This window comes from Rattus norvegicus, chromosome 15 (assembly GCF_036323735.1).
Source record: "Rattus norvegicus strain BN/NHsdMcwi chromosome 15, GRCr8, whole genome shotgun sequence".
Lineage (NCBI taxonomy): Eukaryota > Metazoa > Chordata > Mammalia > Rodentia > Muridae > Rattus > Rattus norvegicus.
The window spans coordinates 79,022,510-79,041,507 of NC_086033.1; positions in this window are offsets into that span (position 1 = coordinate 79,022,510).

An 18,998-nucleotide genomic window follows, 5' to 3' on the forward strand; every position below is an offset into this window, starting at 1 on the left:
GAAATTTTATTGTTGAAATGATTCAAAAGTAAAATAAATCTATGTTCTTTGTAAAAAAAGATCAATAGCATTTATTTGATAAAGTCTCAGTGTGACAAGCCTCACAAAAGGGCATTTAAAGTTTATGTTCCTGTAACAAGCATATATCCAGAGTAGACAAATAAAGCATACTAAATGGACTAACCTAATGGATAGAAAATTGGAGCTAGGAAAACAATATTTACCTAAAAAGGAAAAAGTGTGGGTTGTCAAAACTGCAATGGTGTCAGGAAGAATCATGGATGGCCTAATCAAAGGATATGAAAGAAAAATGGTTAGTAGGACAAAGGGTGGTTTTGAACCTGTTTAGAAATACTTCTTCGGGGCAATTCTAATCTTCATTATCAGGATATCAGAAGAGTCCTGCTGAATAACAGACACCAACATAATTAACTAGTGGTTGCTCTATCCAGCAGAAACTTCAATGCTCTGCCAAATTGGGACAAGTCAGAGGAAGCAACGAGAAGTAGCTGGAATGGTGCATTTTTCTATATGAAATCAAGACAAGCAAAGATCAGTGAAGTATTGCAAGGTTAGCAACGTGTGAGTGTTCCCCTCACTGTTTGTGGGGTTCTATTTATTTCTTTCCGTACACCACATGCCCTCTCAGAAGTCTGTTTCAGCAAAACATGCTCTCACAAGGCAGCTTCCAGACAAACATCACAAGATACAACTGAATGTCCAAAGAAACCAGAATTTTCACTTCAATTGTCGTTTTCATGAATCATGGATTTATAATATGTCTTTGTTTCCCCCATAACAAAACAGACATTTAACAATAAGATTGGATGAAAAGAAGATTTAATGAAAATGATTCTAAATTATATTCTGTAATTTATTAAAGCTTCCTAAGGAATAGTTGTTCAATACTAAAAGAAACTCCATGGTTTTTTCTTTGTTGTTGTTGTTGTTGCTGTTCATTCTAGGTGTGTGTGTGTGTGTGTGTGTGTGTGTGTGTGTGTGTGTATTTGAACATCTCTGTTCATGTACACACTTTTGGTTGTTTGGCTTTGTCATTTTTGTTTTGGTTTTTGGTTATTTTTTGGATTCAGAATCTATCTATCTAGCCTTGGTTTGTTAGCCTGGAACTTTCTGTATAGGTCACATTTGCTTCAAACTCATAGGGTCTAGCAATTGTTTTTGTTCATTTGGACCTTACTTTTTATTTATCTTTATTTATTTTTTGCACACGCACACAGGCATGGCACACATATGTATATACAGTGTGAGAGAGAAAGAGAACAGGAAGTTAGGTGAAGAGGAAGGTGGGCAGGATTTGGAAGTGTGAGTATTTTAGTCATTATTACTAAGGGCACATGTTACACATGTGAACACATGGGTCAGTGAACACATATTAGAGTTGAATGTCTCTTCCCACTGCAGAATCTGTTGAACTCAGGTCATTAACTTCTGAGTGGAAAGCATTTTTACTCCCTGAGCCATAGAGTCTGTGTATTCTCTGTATTCATATTAGAAATTACCAACTCATTACACACATATTATAAATACCATGTATCAATGATGTATTTAACCAGCACGGAAGTTATTTATGACAGTTGCCTCTAAACGCATGTCCCCTTTTAGGATTCATATATTTGCTTATTGTTTCCAAACAAGTACAACTTCCTGTTTTATATCCATAATTGTAACTAGAGTAGTTTTCTTTTTAATATTCAGGTGTCTTGAAAAAGTATTATATCATTAAATACACCAGTAATAAAGTCATAGGCAGTTTTGAAAACTTCAACTTTGTGTGATTTTCAGCACAGCTATGCTGCTTCTCTGTATTTTGTTACTGTTGCTTTGTTTCGTCTTGCTTTTTCATGAGTTGGTTCAAAATAATCTACATTTTATCATAAGGATTAATAGTTAAATAGTTTCATAGTTAAAACTTTTGCTGTATATCACTTTAAAAGAAAAGCCCCTTACGGAATCAATTTTAAAAGAAAAGCTCATTAAATAAAATGGAAACCTATACTGATTCTTAGTATACTTTATTGATGCTCTAATAAATTATCACTGATTTAGTGACATCAACACTTCCACTTCTTTTTTTTTTTTTTTTTTTTTTTTTGGTTCTTTTTTTCGGAGCTGGGGATTGAACCCAGGGCCTTGCGCTTCCTAGGCAAGCGCTCTACCACTGAGCTAAATCCCCAACCCCAACACTTCCACTTCTTAAAGATCTAGAAGTCAGAAGTCTGAAATGTGTTCATGTAGTAAAAGTCAGTGATCCTTCCTCGAGGATCTGAGCAGATGATTGTTCTTGTACCCATTTTTTTGTTTCTAGTGACTTTTCATAGTAGATCTTTGCCTTCTTTAGCTTCTTCACTTGTGGGAACTTTCTTGGTCTTTGTGCTGCACTGGAAGGTCTTTTTTCATAATCACATCATGTTCTCCAACTTGAATATAAAGTCTCCCACTGAATTATTATATCTAGATCCTTATTTTAGTTACATATGCCAAGTCCTTTTGTCATATTGAGTATTGTTCACAGAATGTAGGGCATGTACAATAGTTTGGAGAGGCAACAATTATTCTGTGTACCACATATTTCAGTCATTGCAGCATAATAATGAAATAGTCATATCTGATCATAATCACTGCTATAAGTGGATGATAAAAGAGCAAAATTATTAGTGTGATATGATCACAATCATTTTGGCTATGCTGCTGCCTGCTATGGGCAGCATGAAACCATTATCATGAGGAGGTACAAAGAGAACCAGTCCATTTCCTGCCTTCATCTACAGAATTTATGAATAGAAGTAGCACCTTCCAAGGACAGCTCTCCATCAAAGAAGATTGGGAAAAAAAACATCATTAAACTTATTGAAAATAGAAACTTATCTAAAAGATTCTATTTTACTGTTACATAATGAAGAAGTGTCTGGAACTCACAATTAAAAGTAGGCACTGAATGTTATATAAACACTAAAACTTGATCAGGCTGTGTAAGAGTGGAAATATTTCCTTGAATTGATGTTTGACTAGGGAGTAATTTACATTTTGAAACATGAGGGAGAAAACCTAATTAGCTATATGTTGTTAATCTCTCAATGGCTGCTGCTTACAATAGTTTTGACCTATCAATTACTGCCCCAGACTGGAAAAGGAAAATGGAGTGCATTGCAAAATGAGATGAGGTTTTAATGTTTTATGCCATGTTTAACTCCAGCAGTCAGTTCCTGTAGGGTGGTGCAGCGAAACTTGATTTTACAGAGTTAAATTACATTTTAAAAGTAGCCTTCACTTACCAAATTTAATCAAGACTTATTTTTATCGAAGACAAGAAATTAGAAAGAACAAAGATGTTCATTCAGTTTATTGCTCTTCTCTAAAGAAATAAAACATGTTAATTAAACCATTACTTCTTGTGTGTCTAGGCGAGTATACAGGACTTTGTAGGAGAGAAGTCACTTCAGGGATAACTTTTGGTGTTTGGAGCAAACAGCTGAAATGATATTATTTTGCTTATATTTCAATGAAGATAGAAAATAATTATTCATTATGTTATAAACTTCATATAATATTGAATATGGAAAAATTGCCACTTAACTAAAACATATTATATCAAAATAACAAAGACATTGGTGGTGCTATGGTTTTGAGAAGCACTATTTTTAATTATTATCATTTTTATAAAGCAAAAATGTAAGAAATACAGAAGTTCTGAATGAGAACCCATACCCTACTGTTAGTAGCCAAACGAGTTTTTCTTATAAATACAATAATATTATTTTCCTGAAGGCAATAAATGTATAGAATGCTTGTCTGGTTTTACCAATACTGTTTGTCTTAATATAATCCAGAGGCTGTCTCATTATGGGATCTTTTAATGACACTTGCCATCCTTATCAAGACAATGACGTGTGTCTGCAGGTGGTTTTCTTTAAAAGAATTCCTTGCAAAGTTATGACCCAAGATAAATCCAAATTTGAAAAGTACTTCACAGTATATACCAATTTTTATTTTTCACCCTCTCTATGATTTCTGTGCATGATTGGAAGATTTTTTTGAAATAAATAAAATCTAGTCCATTATATTTAGCATTAAAATGTCCAAACATTTTTTGTTGCTGGAATATTTCCCCATAATGAAATGTCCTATGACATTCCACAGAACCCTTTGCAAAGATCTTACTTCAGAACTTTGTTGTAACCATCTCCCCATATGGCACCCTTTCTGCCTTGTCTGACATTCTGAGAAGTTAATTACGTCTACCAGATGCTGGATTCCAGTGGCCAGAATATGGATTTGGAGAAGAGCGATTGAGTTTAGGCTACACACATCCTCACCGTGTTTCGCCTGTGCCTACCATGGTTAGTTTCCTGTTTGTTCTCACATTAGCCAAGAAGCCTACTCCAGGTGATTGGAGAAAGGATTGTTTACAATGATCACACCGTTCTCTCTGATTTAAATATGATATTTTTAATCACGTTCTGAGCTGATGGGAAAATGCATATTTACAAACAATTACCTTCAATTATGCTTGCTCTGAACTTTTTGATGATGAATGGAGAGAGATAATACATTTGAAATGAGAGCCCCTAATGCCATGCATGCTTTTTACAAGAATAACATAGTTTGTAATATGAAAGAATATATCATTCTAACACCAGTTTAACTGGCAAACACCAGTTTAATATAGAATATAATTCTTATTAAAAAAAAACCTACAGAAGTTCAAAAATTCCATCAAAAGTCAGAACACCATAAGCAAACAGAAATCAAATCTAAAAATTAACTGTAAAAGGTACACACAAGTAAATTTAAGATTACAAAAATGATCAGAATGCTTAGTAGTTCAACATATTTTACATAAAAGAAAGCTTTGTGTAAGATTTGTCAATTTTATTGGAAAAAAAAATGGAAGAGAAGGTGTGTGGGCCATTTACTCAGCTCGCCAGCCCACACCCATACTTGGGAGTGCATTTTCACTTCTTGACAAACTATATCTGTTTCTTTCCTAACTCAAATGCTTTGACTTTTTCTCTATCTCTCCTCCTAGCAGCTGCTAGGAATTTCACTGACCACGTACTGTCATTCTCTTACATTGTCTTCAAATTGTCTTCAAGCAAAACAAACAAGCAAACAAACAACAAAAACAGTGGAGATGCCCACAGTCACATCCTTTGTCCAACACGTCCACACCTCCAAATAGTGCCACTCCCTAGGCCAAGTTTATTGAAACCACCACAGGAGTTAATATGTATTCATAGGAGTTAATAGGGTGACATTCTTAGTTTATTGCTACTGCTTCATAAACTGTTGCTACTTTTAAAGGAATATCAAGTCACTGGGAATCATTTTGTAAAGTTACACTTTTACTTCAACTTCACAATCAAAATGACACTGAGGTGAAAAGACACTGCAGAAACTCACTTCTGCCATCTTTGTTTGTAGTGATAATATTAACCTTTCTCCCGGAAACGGCTTGCTTTTTTATCCTGCATGTCTACAATGTTAAAAAGGATTCGAAGTTTCCAGAATTATAAGCCTAGCAAACACATTTCCTGAAATTGTATTACTTTGAGTTTGGAGAAAGCACACTGGGGAAAAAAATAAACAAAAAAGAACAAAGATTGTGTTTCCTTTTAAGACCCTTAGCTCTTACTATTCAACAGTGAATCAACAGTGAGCATTTGATTTGCCGGAGGCAAACATGAAATCGGCCTCCCTGTTTTAGTTTGTATTGTCTGTTATTCTTATTAGATAACTCTTGAATGACCCTAGATTCTCTTCTCTGAGGGACCTTCTGCACATTGTGATGTCCTCACTGCATTTATGAATTTCACCAATTTGAAAAGAAATTCATTTACCCAATTTTATATTGCGAGGCATCCAGTGATACAGATCATTCTATAGTATAGAACATAAGAGAAAGAGAATCACAGAGAAGGATTTATTGTAGTGAGCAGGTATTTCATCTAGTAGTAGATATAGTAACATATATCATCCAACCTTGTGCTCTCTCAAAGAAGGTTCATGTTTGTTGAGGGAAAAATGATTCAATAACAGATATTTAACTTCGCAAGCCAGAAAAAGCCTCTTTGTTTGGTGTCCTTGCCCACAGAATAGGAATACTCTCTGTCACACCTTTGCTCAAAAACAAAATTTAAGCTTCACTGGCGACAGCTGAAAGCAACAAGATATTGAAAAAGTAAAGATTAACTGTGACTGGAAAACTGAAGAAACAGGAAGCCATTAAGAGAATGTTGTAGGGAGATTTCATATTAAGAGAGCTGATTTACATGATAGCTGCTTCATAACACGGCACTCTGACTGACTTGTTTGTCAAAGACACCCTTAAATCATTTTATTCTCCATTCCAGAGTTTCCTAGAAGTTCGCCAGGTTCAGAAACTCTCTTGTGGAAAGGACACTGCCATGCGGCAAGGAAGCCAACAGATTCATGCAAAGTTTCACATGGTATGAGAATCTTGTCTATTCCTGGGCAATTTACCTAGCTGGCAACCAGCATCAGTTTTCAACCTAGCCATGTTCACTCAGCTTTCTTTGGAAAAGTAATATCTTTCAACCCAGTCTGTTGGTGTTAATACCCCTTGTAAAACGTTATTAAAACTATACTTTTCTGCAGGGCTAACTGTCTGTTGCAAGAACAAGTTTCCTTAACTAGAGTTGAAGTCTATTACACTAGTTGGTGGGTTTAGTCACAAATATTTATAGATTATTCTTTTTCAGAATTACGCTGCTTTTGTAAATTAGCAGTTGTATATTTAACTGAATAATCGGGATTTCATTAGCATTGAATAAAATTGGGTTTCCCATGTTTTCCCTCTTGATAAGTGGCTTTTAAGTCAATTTAGAGAATTGGTGGTTACTGACAATATATGAGTGTCACTAATTTACCCTTAGGGATATTTATTCTGTGATGATCATGTGGTTCGTAGGCATATTTGTTGGATTGGATGATTGGTTGCTCCACTCCTTGGGAAGCTTGCATGGTACCTTCAAATACAATGAAAGCTAGTCCACAGGGATGGGACATTCAAGTCAGGACTAGCTCACTGGCTTCTGGGTCCTCTTTCTGAAGTGCATAGTGTCTTTAGCAATAGGGAGTTATGTACCTTCCACCACTCAGAGTAACCAAGAACAACAATAATAAGGTATACGTTTTAGGAGTCTCTTGGGATAGCCCTGACACTGGCCCTTTTCTAAAGTGAGGAGCTGAACATGATTGTTGGTGTCTGGGTTTCCCCAAATGATGATAAATTGAGGAAGAACAGGGGATAATTAAAATCAGTCCAATTAGAAGGCCTGAGAGATGTCTTATAAGCTGCCTATACAGGAAGTGTTTGTACAGGGAGCGTTTTACTCAGTCTTTTAACTGAGTAGAAAAATAAGACAATGTTTCATTCTAAGGTAACAGAGAAAAACTTTAGCCTGACTAATAGATAGTAAAGCCCGAAACCAAGGGACCCCTCAGGTACCCTAGTGGTGAACTCTGGGGCAGATCACATAACTAAAGCACGATTAGACTGAAATGGAGAGAGGAAGACATAGATCTATGGGACTTGGTTCGAGACACCTTAAGGGAGGAAGTAGACTTGAGAGATTTCTGGAAATTCTATGAACAACTTTACTTAGGGTGAAACTGGCTTGGGTAAGGGAAGAGGAACCATTTCTGTGTGTCCACAGCATGACTGTCAGAATGCCTTAATCTTTTTTTTAATTGTACACCATACTTTCCATTGTTACTTTGTGTTGTATGCCGAACATACCTTCCTGCTGAGTCAGGCTTTGTTTTCCAATTGCAAAGTGGAACTGGATGATTTCATTTGTAAATGTAATTCACAGAGAAGGTTTAATACTTCCTGATAGTGCCTTGTTTTCTTAACATTGAATTCTGCAGGTGTGACATCCTCGAGCAGATCTGACCTTCAAGGGTCATTGGCAAATTCTCCTGGCCAGTTGGTAAAGGTTTCCAGACAGATGGTCCCTGCCCTCACTACAATTTTTTTACAGTTCTTTGGGAAAGTAATGATCATATTGGAGGCTCTAGAGAGCTGTTGTGCTCAGGATACATAAAAGTGCAATTGTTGAGAAGCAGAGGGCTTCCCTGTGTAGTCTCCTGAAACTAAAATCGAGTGCCTTACTTTCAAATGCATCGTGTTTGGAGCAATTAAGAAAGAACTTTTCTTTCTTAATCACTATTAGCTACTGGTGCGAAGAGCATCTTACGTTTATTAGCACCTGATTATTGAAGTTATCCATTTGAGAGTTTATAAACTATTCAGGTTCTGCTATTGTCTTCTGCATCTCCTTGTGTCATAATTGCATTTATTTTTTTAGGTAATACCAGTTTTATATACAGATACATGTTTCTTATTTTTTATCCAAGGGTGCAAAGAGCAGGGCGTTAGTCATGGAATGGCAGTTGTGGTTTCCTCTTTCTTGCAAAGATTCTATTGTGTGGGGAGGTATGTCTTCTATAAAATAAAATAAAATAAAATAAAATAAAAGCAAAACAAACAGCCCCTCTAATCTCATCTGGAAACTGATTCTCATTGATACAAAATGAGGAAAATGGAAATAACACTGGGAAAAACTATAATCCTTTTTTTCTAAAGACAAACATGAGAAATTGGTTACCAACAAAATCTATAAAGCAGGGAAGTTCAAGGCAAATTACTTGTCTTCGATTTGTCATGGAAACATTCTCCTCCCCACTGAATCAATAAAACCCACTTTTTGTCTTGCTCTGGGATTCACCAAACTTACTGTTTCCTGGTATATATAAAACTCATTTTTGTACCCTTTAAAACCGCATCCTGTGGTAATCTGCTGGAAAATAATCATATCAAGAATGAAAGTCCATCAGGTACACAAAGAAGGTGGTGCCCTCTGAAAGGACTGGGGCCTCTTCGAGCCACATGCTGTTCTGGTTACAGTTTCTCTTCAATTGTTTGGGGTCATAACAATTTATCTGATATTTATTAATTGATTAAAAATTTTTAGGTAAAAATCAGTCTAAACAATAGGAAAATATATGTGCCCATTAAATTGGTACATAACAATATACATGGCATGAAGATACTTGGATATTAAGAGCATGGTGTGCTCTAGTCCAATTCATAGTGTTATGGAAAATATTACCTGCTCATTTCTTGGTCACTTCTGTTCATATTTCTTCCTGTCTTCTGAGCTGTGAGTGACCTGCTGATTTGTGTACTGGTGTGAGTGCTGGTTCCCATGCTCTGTGTAGGATTTACTAACCAGTTCTTAAATCAAATATAATGTTCCCTCTAAGACTATTGCAGCAACAGGTCAAAGTCTAGTTCCTTAAATGTTAACGTATACTATGTTCATATGTTAAGGAGGTAATTTCTTTTTAAAACTTTTTGTTCTTCAGTGGTAGACTTTATTTCTCTGGTGAATTTTAACTGGAGAATAAACATGAAAACAAAACAAAACAACAACAAAAATCCTTGGTTCATAATCACTTACTGAATGCCAGAGACTTTTTACCACCATACATTACCTGAAATTAAAATATTCTTCTATAAGGATGCCATCTTTGTTAGAGGCCCTTTGTCCTGTGAAAGCTCAATTCCCCAGCATAGGAGTGTGCCATGGCAGGGAGGTGGGAGGGATTAGTGGGTTGGGTAGCACCCTCCTGGAAGCAGGGTGTGGGGGGAATGAGATAGGAGGGTTTCCAGAAGGGAAACCTGGAAAGGGGATAATATTTGAAATGTAAATAAAGAAAATATTCAATAAAAGAAAACAGTAAAAAAGGAAAACTAACAAACTAACAAAACAAAAAGAAAAAGAAATGTGAGGTAACTTGTTAAGGTCATGGTGAACTAAGATTATTGTCAGAGAAGCTACTGCCAAGAAGTCTCATTAACATGGCTATTTAAAGTTCCTCAACAATGAATACACCAATGGACAGGGGAAAATCTCTCAGAGCCTCAGCCCTTGACAAAGAATATGGGCAATTTGGAAATGCTGAAAATGGATGAAATGATTATCTCCAGGAGAGAGGACCATTGGTTGGTTTTCAATAACAAGTAGTCAGCCTCAGATCATATACATACAGGTAGCATATGGACTAAGGAGGTTGTATTTATGCATTATGATTGAGTATATCAATAAAGAAAAGTGGCCATGAATTTGAGGGAGACTGCTGCATAGGAGGGATTGGAAGGAGAAAAATGAAATAAAGGGAAAATGATATAATTATATTATAATTTTTAAAAATATAATTACATAAAAAACTGTCCAAAAACTGCACAAATACAGGTAATCATTCTTATTAGTAGTCAATAAGTTTGGGTGGACTGTCAGCAATAGATAGTCTGAAGAGATAAGCAATTAAGAGATTAGCTGGATTTTCTCTGTTTCTTTGCTCTAATTCTTGTCTTACCCTAATGTTGTTGAATTCAATTCAGAAATGAAAGAATGAGTGAGGTAGCCCAGACCCAAAAGGATATGCATGTCATATAATCACTGATAAGTGGATATTAGTAAAAAAAAAAAAAGCAGAATACCTGTGATTCAACTCACAGACCATATGAAGCTTTATAAAAAGGAATTCCCGAATGTGGATACCTGAAAGCCACTTAGAAGGGGAAGATAATAATCAGGGAGGCAGAGAGAGAGAGAGAGAGAGAGAGAGAGAGAGAGAGAGAGAGAGAGAGAGAGAGAGAGAGAGAGAGAGGAAACTGGGTGGAAAAGGGGGTAGGGGAAAAAGAGCAGGATTAAGTATGGGGAGAGAGAAGAGGGAAGCATGGGGGGACAATAGAAACATGCAGCACTGGGGGCTAGGAGTTAGGGCGATCCTCTAGAAAGACCCAGAGACCTGGGATGTGAGAGGCTACCAAGCCTCAATGGGGATGACATTAGCTGAAATGTCCAACAGTGGAGAAATGAAACTGGAAGAGACCACCTCAAGTGGAAAGACATGGCCCCCAGGTGAGATGGGGGCCACCCATCCATCTTTAAGATTTTTAACCCAGAATTGTTTCTGCCTAAAAAGAAATGCAATGGCAAAAATGGAGCAGAGTCTGAAAGAAAGGCCACCCAGTGTTGGAACAAACTTGATATTAATTCCAAGAATACACACACACACACCCAATCCTGACACTATTACCGAGGCTATATTGCACATGCAGACAGGAGTCTGGCAAGGCTGTCCTTTGAGAGACTCTACTAGCAACTAAGACAAATGCTGATACTTTCAACCAACCATTAGATTGAGGTCAGGGACCAATAAGGAAGAGTTAGAGGAAGGACTGAAGGAGCTGAAAAGGATGGCAACCACATAGGAAAAACAACAGTGTCAACCAATCTGGGCCCCTCAGAGCTACCAAACACTAAGCCAAAAACCAAGGAGCATACATAGGCTGGTTCATGTCAAAGGCACATGAGTAGTAGAGGACTGCCTTCTATGGCTGCAGTGGGAGAGGATGCACTTAATCCTGTGGAACACTAGAAGATAGAGAACCCTCAGAGTTTTCCATAACTAAATCTTGTTCCCTGGGTATTAATAAAAGTTAAATGATGGTGTGAGAAAATGAATTTATAACTGTTATAATATGCCTGAGATATACTGCTACATTGCATCATCTGTATTCTAGTTACAAATTTCTTAATATATGACCATCTTCTTTGGCATAGTTCTGCAAATATGGTATAAAGAGAATAAATTGTCTGTACCTTTTTCTATCAGCCTATACAGACATAAAACATTCTGCACACATCTTTGACTATCTGTGAAAGCCCAGGCTTTCTAGAGAAGTTTAGTGCCGTAGGGTTTAGAAAGTGATTTAAGGAAAGAAAGAACGAGAGCATTGCTTACCCATATTCCCATAGGTCTCAGAGCTTGCAGCTGGGAAAAGGGGAATCTACTAACAACAGCTGGAGTAAGGAAGACTCACTGAAGCCCAGCTGACTTTTATTTCCACACAATGCCACTTAGGGGTAGTTATGAATGACAGCGAAAGCTATCTCAAATCTATTTTGATGTCACTTTTCAATTCTTGGATGCAAGTTCAGTAAGATTGACTCTCAGAGGAATTCATTGCATTTGCATCATTGACTGGAGATCATATGAACAAGTAAAAGCTATAAACAGTGAGTTTTAAGAAGGTGTCATTTTATGGACTCCTTTTTTTTTCCTTTGCAGCCCAAAATATCAGCAAGAGAGACTCCAACGACAGAAAGAAGAAAATAATACCTAAAAATAAAGCAAAAGTGCCATCTCTCCAATACTGATTTTTGAGGTAAAGAGATGTAAAAATGAAAGAGCTTACAGTGCCTCACTCCTACTTCAAATTCTGAAAATAAACCTGCTGTTTGACTGCTGCTTAAAGAAAGAAGAGGGTGGAGCATAGAAGTTTAAAGAGGGAGCACTCTGAAATTAATAATAGGATCTATATAAGAGGTGTTTAGAAAGTTACATAATAGTTCAATTAGTGCTTTTTATTCACTATGGAATAAATACTCCACGTTAATTATTTGAATGTAAATTAAATCTAAAGACAAAAGGTAAATAATGAGTACCTCTGAAGCCACTCATATTTAAATTCATTCAGTTCACTCTCTGTCATGTTTGATCGATTCAGGGAACATCAATGGAAATAGTACAGCACAACAGCTCACAGGGAATGCTGTGTTCAAAAACTGAGCTCAAAGGAATATCTGTGCATTCACAAAACTTTCATTATAAATTGAAGTTTTCTTTGTTTTGATTTTTTCAAGATAATATTGTAAATTTGTGAAATTATTTGAGCCAATCACAGGATATGCCTGTAGAGAAAGTTGAGAATTGTAATTCTAAGTATTGGAAAAAAATAAGAACTTTTCATTTGGAGAAGCAGAGGTAAATTCAACTAGGACAATGTGCAGACACAGGAATTGGATTATTTTTCCAATGTCTATTATCAGCAATTAATAACAGATTCCAGACAGAGGTCTGAACCAATTTTCCATAATTTCTAGTTGCAATGGTATATAGAAAAAATTAGGTAAACACCTCAGTCATGCCACTAAATTTGAACCACCTTTTTTTTTTTAAATATCATCACTGACAGAACCTGGGTGGGGTACTAGTAACTGGTATCCCTAACCATTTATACCTCTCACATCTGCTGTGTGTCAAGATAATTTTCTTCTGTCCTCTAATGTTTTCGAGATTGTGGTTGATGAACTGTCATAGCTTCTGGTCCCTACTTGACACAAACTAGAGTCACCTGAGATGAGTGAACTTCAGCTGAGAGATTTCTCCATCAAATTAGCCTGTGGCATTTTGCTAAGTGCCAATTGATGGAGGTGCACCTGCCCCACTATAGATGGTGCCAACCCTGTTCATGAATTCTGAGTTATACAAAGCACGTAGCTCAACATGAGCCCGCACGGAGCAGCATTCCTCTATGGTCTCAGCTTCAGTTTCTGCCTGCAGGTTCCTGCTTTGATAAGCTGAAAGATGAAATAAATCCACTTCTCTCCAAGATACATTTTTTGGTCACAATATCACATCCAAAGCTTGCAAATCAGAACAAAAATTTTTCTTAAAACATAACAAAAATGTGAAGAGACAAACAAAATAAACTAATATAGAAAGATGACCAGGATGACCTCCTGTCTTTCCTCTCAACAGATACCAAGCATCCATGAGGTTTTTCCTAGATTTTAATCAAACACAAACTTTAGTTTATAGCATTACTATTATAATCAATTCTTTAGCGTTAAATCTCATTTTCGATAAAAACAGAGATAATTTGATCAGTCTAAACATTTTGTATACAATGGATAATTCTTGTCTGAAAATTGGGTAAAGAATTTTTGTTTTCTGTTCTGTTTTTTAATGCATCTCTGGCTCACATTACTGAAATTCATTAATTGTAAAACTGGAATGTTTCACTCACTGATAATCTATTCATTACTTCTAAGAATATCACATTTTATTAGTCATACATATACTACTGAGATCATGGAGTGTCATATCAATTTTCTTAATACTAAAATTGTATCTACCTCTTTTTGAATGGTTGATTTTCAAAGAATGACCTATTTCTTGAAAAGCCTAAGCAAAAGAAAATAAGGCCCATTCTAAAAAGCAAAATTTTCACTCGCTTTTCAACAGTGTGAAGGGCTGTTCATTGGTACATTTTTAAGTGTCATCTTGGAAATTGAATCAGCTTGTTGGAAATCACTCTTGGTGAATAAATATACACCAGCTTTTTACCAATTCATTTCTTGTTTCCCAAGGCAATCCTAGCATTTTCATTGAAATTCTCTTTAAAATCTAGACTTCTGTCTTTTTTATTTATTTTTTTTATGTGAAAGAGACCCTCAAAATATATGATTACATCTAGGTGACATCCTGAAGCTATTAATAATGAAGATATGAAACAAAAACCATAACTAGAAAATTGGACTATTATTAGTGACATAAGAAGCCAATGTCTATCCAGAACTATCACAGTATACCTTCAGTCTCAATCTCCTGCTTCTGGTGGGTTTCAGGAGCCATTCATTCAACAGCCACAGTAGACACTGTGCTTTCTCATATACCTCAATAGGAAATGACCACTCTCACAAAATCAACTAGAAGCTATGGGAAAAGAGCAATGGTTGCCTTCTGTAGTGACGTTGTAACTTGTTAGGCAGGGTTGAGTTCTCCAACTTGTGGATTGAATTAAAAGTCATGTGTGTGTGAGAGATTATGCTTATAATCAATTGATATAACTAAAAATACACCATAGTGAATTGAACAGTGTCTCTGCCAAATTTTTATCTATCCAGAATATAACTCTATTTGGAAATAAAGACTATGTCAGTGAAATCATGAAGCGATCAAGGATACCTTCCTTTAGGCTCTAAGCTCTATACTTTGTGTCATTGAAAGTGAAAGGCAAAGAAAACTTAGGTGCAGACATGTACAGAAACAAACACTGATGGAAACAGAGCTTCAAGGGATGTCTAAAATTATAGGCCAAAGAATTCTAAAAATTTCTGGAAATGCAGCTGAGAAAGAAGCAAGAAGCATTCTTTTCTGACATTTCTGTGTTTGCATTTCATTTCCATACCTATAGACACCTAATAGTGTGAGAAGAGAAAATGATTATTTTCTGCTTCTTTCAGTTGGTAATAACATCATTAGAAAAGAGAGACAGGGAAAGAAGAAAACCATTAAGTGTGATAACAAGTTAGGGGAAAAATGGACCTTAATTGTGCTTGGGAATTCTATGACTCAGTAGAGGACACATGGACTATTTATTTACTTATGCTGACAGAAGTAGATGTTATATAGTATGTAATTATTCACAAATTCCCTATAATTTATTGCTATTTTTAATGAGTTTCTTTTAGTCTCTATTTTGACCATGTTGTGCTCTTAAATGTATAGTCACACTGTTACTCAAAGAAAGTTGTTATGTAAGAAGAGACAATCGTGTAGTAACTCGGGCCTATAGGGATAGAAATAGTTAGGAGTTAGTAAGAAAAATGTAGACCCTGACAGTTTTATATATATATACATATATATATGAAGTGTATATATATCAAATATTATCAAATAAGTTCATATTATTTTTTAGATCAAAGTTTATGGACCATCTACGTATAGATCTCCTAACGCCATAAACACTTACGTTCAGTTAGTTTGTACTAGGTAAGCTTGTAGCAGACTGGACCTTGCCTACTGGTACTCTGTTGCCAATGCTGTAGAAAAGTAGTCCTTCACAGTTTAGAAGAATCACCCCCAGTACTGTTTTGATGTATTTGATACTCAGATTCCCTCATAAACATCAGTGGTCTTCCCACAAAAACTAATTCCTCATCTTGTGGCTTGTTTTTGAGATAGACCTCTCCAAACTGATGGTTGTTTAGTGAGGATTTCTATGATCACATAGCTGTTATGAATCCTTTGGCGGACTGGTTGTTTTAGCAGTATCTCCCAGACCAACACACATGCCAAGCCATCCTGGTCTCAATTCACTTTGGCCTTAGAGCTGATCTTCATTTTTCATTCCTGGACTTCCAGATCCCTAATTGTTCTTTATACTATTCAGTGCTGACATCTCTCAAATAGAGAGTTTTTTTCACCAGAGATTAAGCATTAAGTTTAAAGAAGACAATAACTTCTTTCCTTTTCTCCCAGGAGGTCTTTTGTTTCCATAAACGTATCCACCCCTTCACAGTGATCCTCTTATGTTGCATTTTATATAAACTTCAAATAACTTCAAATAAACTCATTCTTAAAAACAAACTAATGAATTCAACTAGTCATACAGAGGAAACAGGCAAGAAGAAAAAAGTAGATTGAAATCAGATTCAACAAAGTTATTAAGAAAATAATGTGACTTTTCCTATTTGATCTCAGTAGAAAAATGATTTATATTGAACTATTCTGCTATTATAAATGAGGGCATCATTAATTTTCCAGGCAAATGAATGGAACTAGAAATTATCATCCTGATTGAGGTAATCCCAAATCCAAAAGACATGCATGGCATGTACTCACTCATAAGTGGATATTAGCCATAAAATACTGAATACCCATGATGTACCACACAGGCTCAAAGAGGTTAAACTAGAAGGAAGGCCTAAATGAGTATGCTGGAATCCCATGTAGAAGGAGGGACAAATGAGTCATGGCAGACAGATGGAGGGGGGGATCTGGGTGAGAGAGTGGAGGAGGAGGGGAATAGGGAGGCAGGATAAAATATGGACAGAGAGAGGAGGGCTAGGAGACTAAGTGGAAATATACAGCTGCTGGGGGAGGGTGTTGGGCATAGAGGAAATTCTTTATGAAGTTCCAGAGACTTAAGATAAAGACAGTTCCCAGAAGTCAATATGAGTAAAATGCCCAACAGTGGGAATATGAAACCTGAAGAGAACACTTCTGGTAGCCAAACAGGACTCCCAGTGGATGGTTGCAGACATCAACTGTCTTAGTCAGGGTTTCTATCCATTCACAAAATATCATGACCAAGAAGCAAGCTGGGGAGGAAAGGGTTTATTTAGCTTACCGATTCAAGATGCTGTTCATGACCAAAAGAAGTCAGAACTGGAACTCACACAGGTCAGGAAGTAGGAGGTCATGGAGAGGTGTTATTTACTGGCTTGCTTCTCCTGTGCTTTCTCAGCTTGCCTTCTTGAAGAACCCAAGACTACCAGCCCAGGGATGGTACCACCTACAAGGAGCCCTATCCCATTGACCACTAATTCAGAAAATTCCTTACAGCTGGGTCTCATGAAGGAATTTCCTCAAGGGAGGCTCCTTTCTCTGTGATAACTCTAGCTTGTGTCAAGTTGACACACAAAACCAGCCAGTATACCAACCCACCTACAAAACATCTGACCTAAAAGTGATCCTGTCTAAAATAATCCAGGGACAAAGATGGAGGAGACACTGAAGGAATGGTTGACCCATGACTGACCCAACTTGAGACCCATCCTATGGTCAGGCACCAATCCCTGACACTATTAGTGATACTATGTTGTGCTTGTGGACAGGAGCCTAACATAGCTGTTCTCTAAGAGGATCTACCCAGCAGCTGACTGGGAGAGATACAGATAGTCACAGCTAAGTTTGAACTGAGGCTGGGGACCCCCTATAGAATAGTTAGGGAAAGGTTTAAAGGCCCGCAAGAAGATGGCAACACTACAACCTTGGAAGCTGCTAAAAAAAGAAGCATATATGGTCTACTCCAAGGCTCTTGATTCATACGTAGCAGCAGACTGCTTTACTTGACTTCCTTGGGAGAGGATGTGACTGATCCCGCAGAGACTTGTTGCTCTGGAGTTGGGTGAAACAAGAGGGGGTGGAGTGGGGGGCTCTCAGAGGTGAAGTAGAGGGAAAAGGGGATAGAAGCTCTTCAAGGAGGCACTGTGAAGGGTTTCAGCATTTGGGATGTAAATTAATTAATTAATTAAAATTCTCAGTTTTCTCATTTCCTTTTACATTACTCTAAGTGCGGGTTGTAAAATAAAATACATTTTCTGTTGATACAGAGTTGTCAATTCAAAGGGAAGAAATTAAAAAAATAAAAGTGTCACATAAAACATATTATAGCTAACCCCATCAACAAAGGAAGACTACACAATGGAAAGTTAAAACAGTCAATATATTCCAAATGATTTTTTCTGGGAGACATGTAATATTATTTTCGGTAGATGGAATGATTTCCAGAACTATAGGGGAAAAGTATCAAACCTTACAGAGAGGATGTGCATAACTTATTCTCGGGAGATTTAAACTTTATGGAATCTGGAGGTAGCAAGAAGAACTAAAGCTTTGAGCTTATATATCAGGTTGGTGTGCTCTGAAGATCTTAAAGGTGATGTTAAGAACTATTTTTCCCAAATAAAAACAGATTAAGCAATTGGATAGTGAAATGATTTATTTTTGAGTATCATTCTGCTCTTTGTACAAAACTTTGAAAGATCCATTTCAGAAAGCAGAAGACACTTAACATCCTATGATTATCTTAAGAAAAAGTCCAAACAAACATTGCTAATGGTAAGTGTTAAGATTGATGACTGTGTTGTTTTTAAGTTATATTTGATTCATTTTTTTGGTAATTATATCATACAACTTAATGAACTAGGACTGTGTAACCACACACTTCATACTAATTAACTGTGCAGGAGTTTCCCCATTCTAAATTCCAATCCAGAAAATAATTCCAACATCATAAAAGTTACAATGATTATTGGAAATAAAATTAGAATTACTGGGTAGGAGCTATATAGGTACATTAATTAAACCCTTGACACAGCATCCCTACAATACATGACATATCACCGCGATGATTTATTTTAATTAGGCTCAGATGAATATAAATAAATGAAAGTAAATGTTAAAAGTTGACATCACCCAAGTTGTATTTTAGCAGTTATAAATTTACTTGATGTATAATTATGTATTGACTTTCTTTTAATTCTACAAAAATAGTTCTTCATACAATGAATCTCTCAGCTATTGATAAA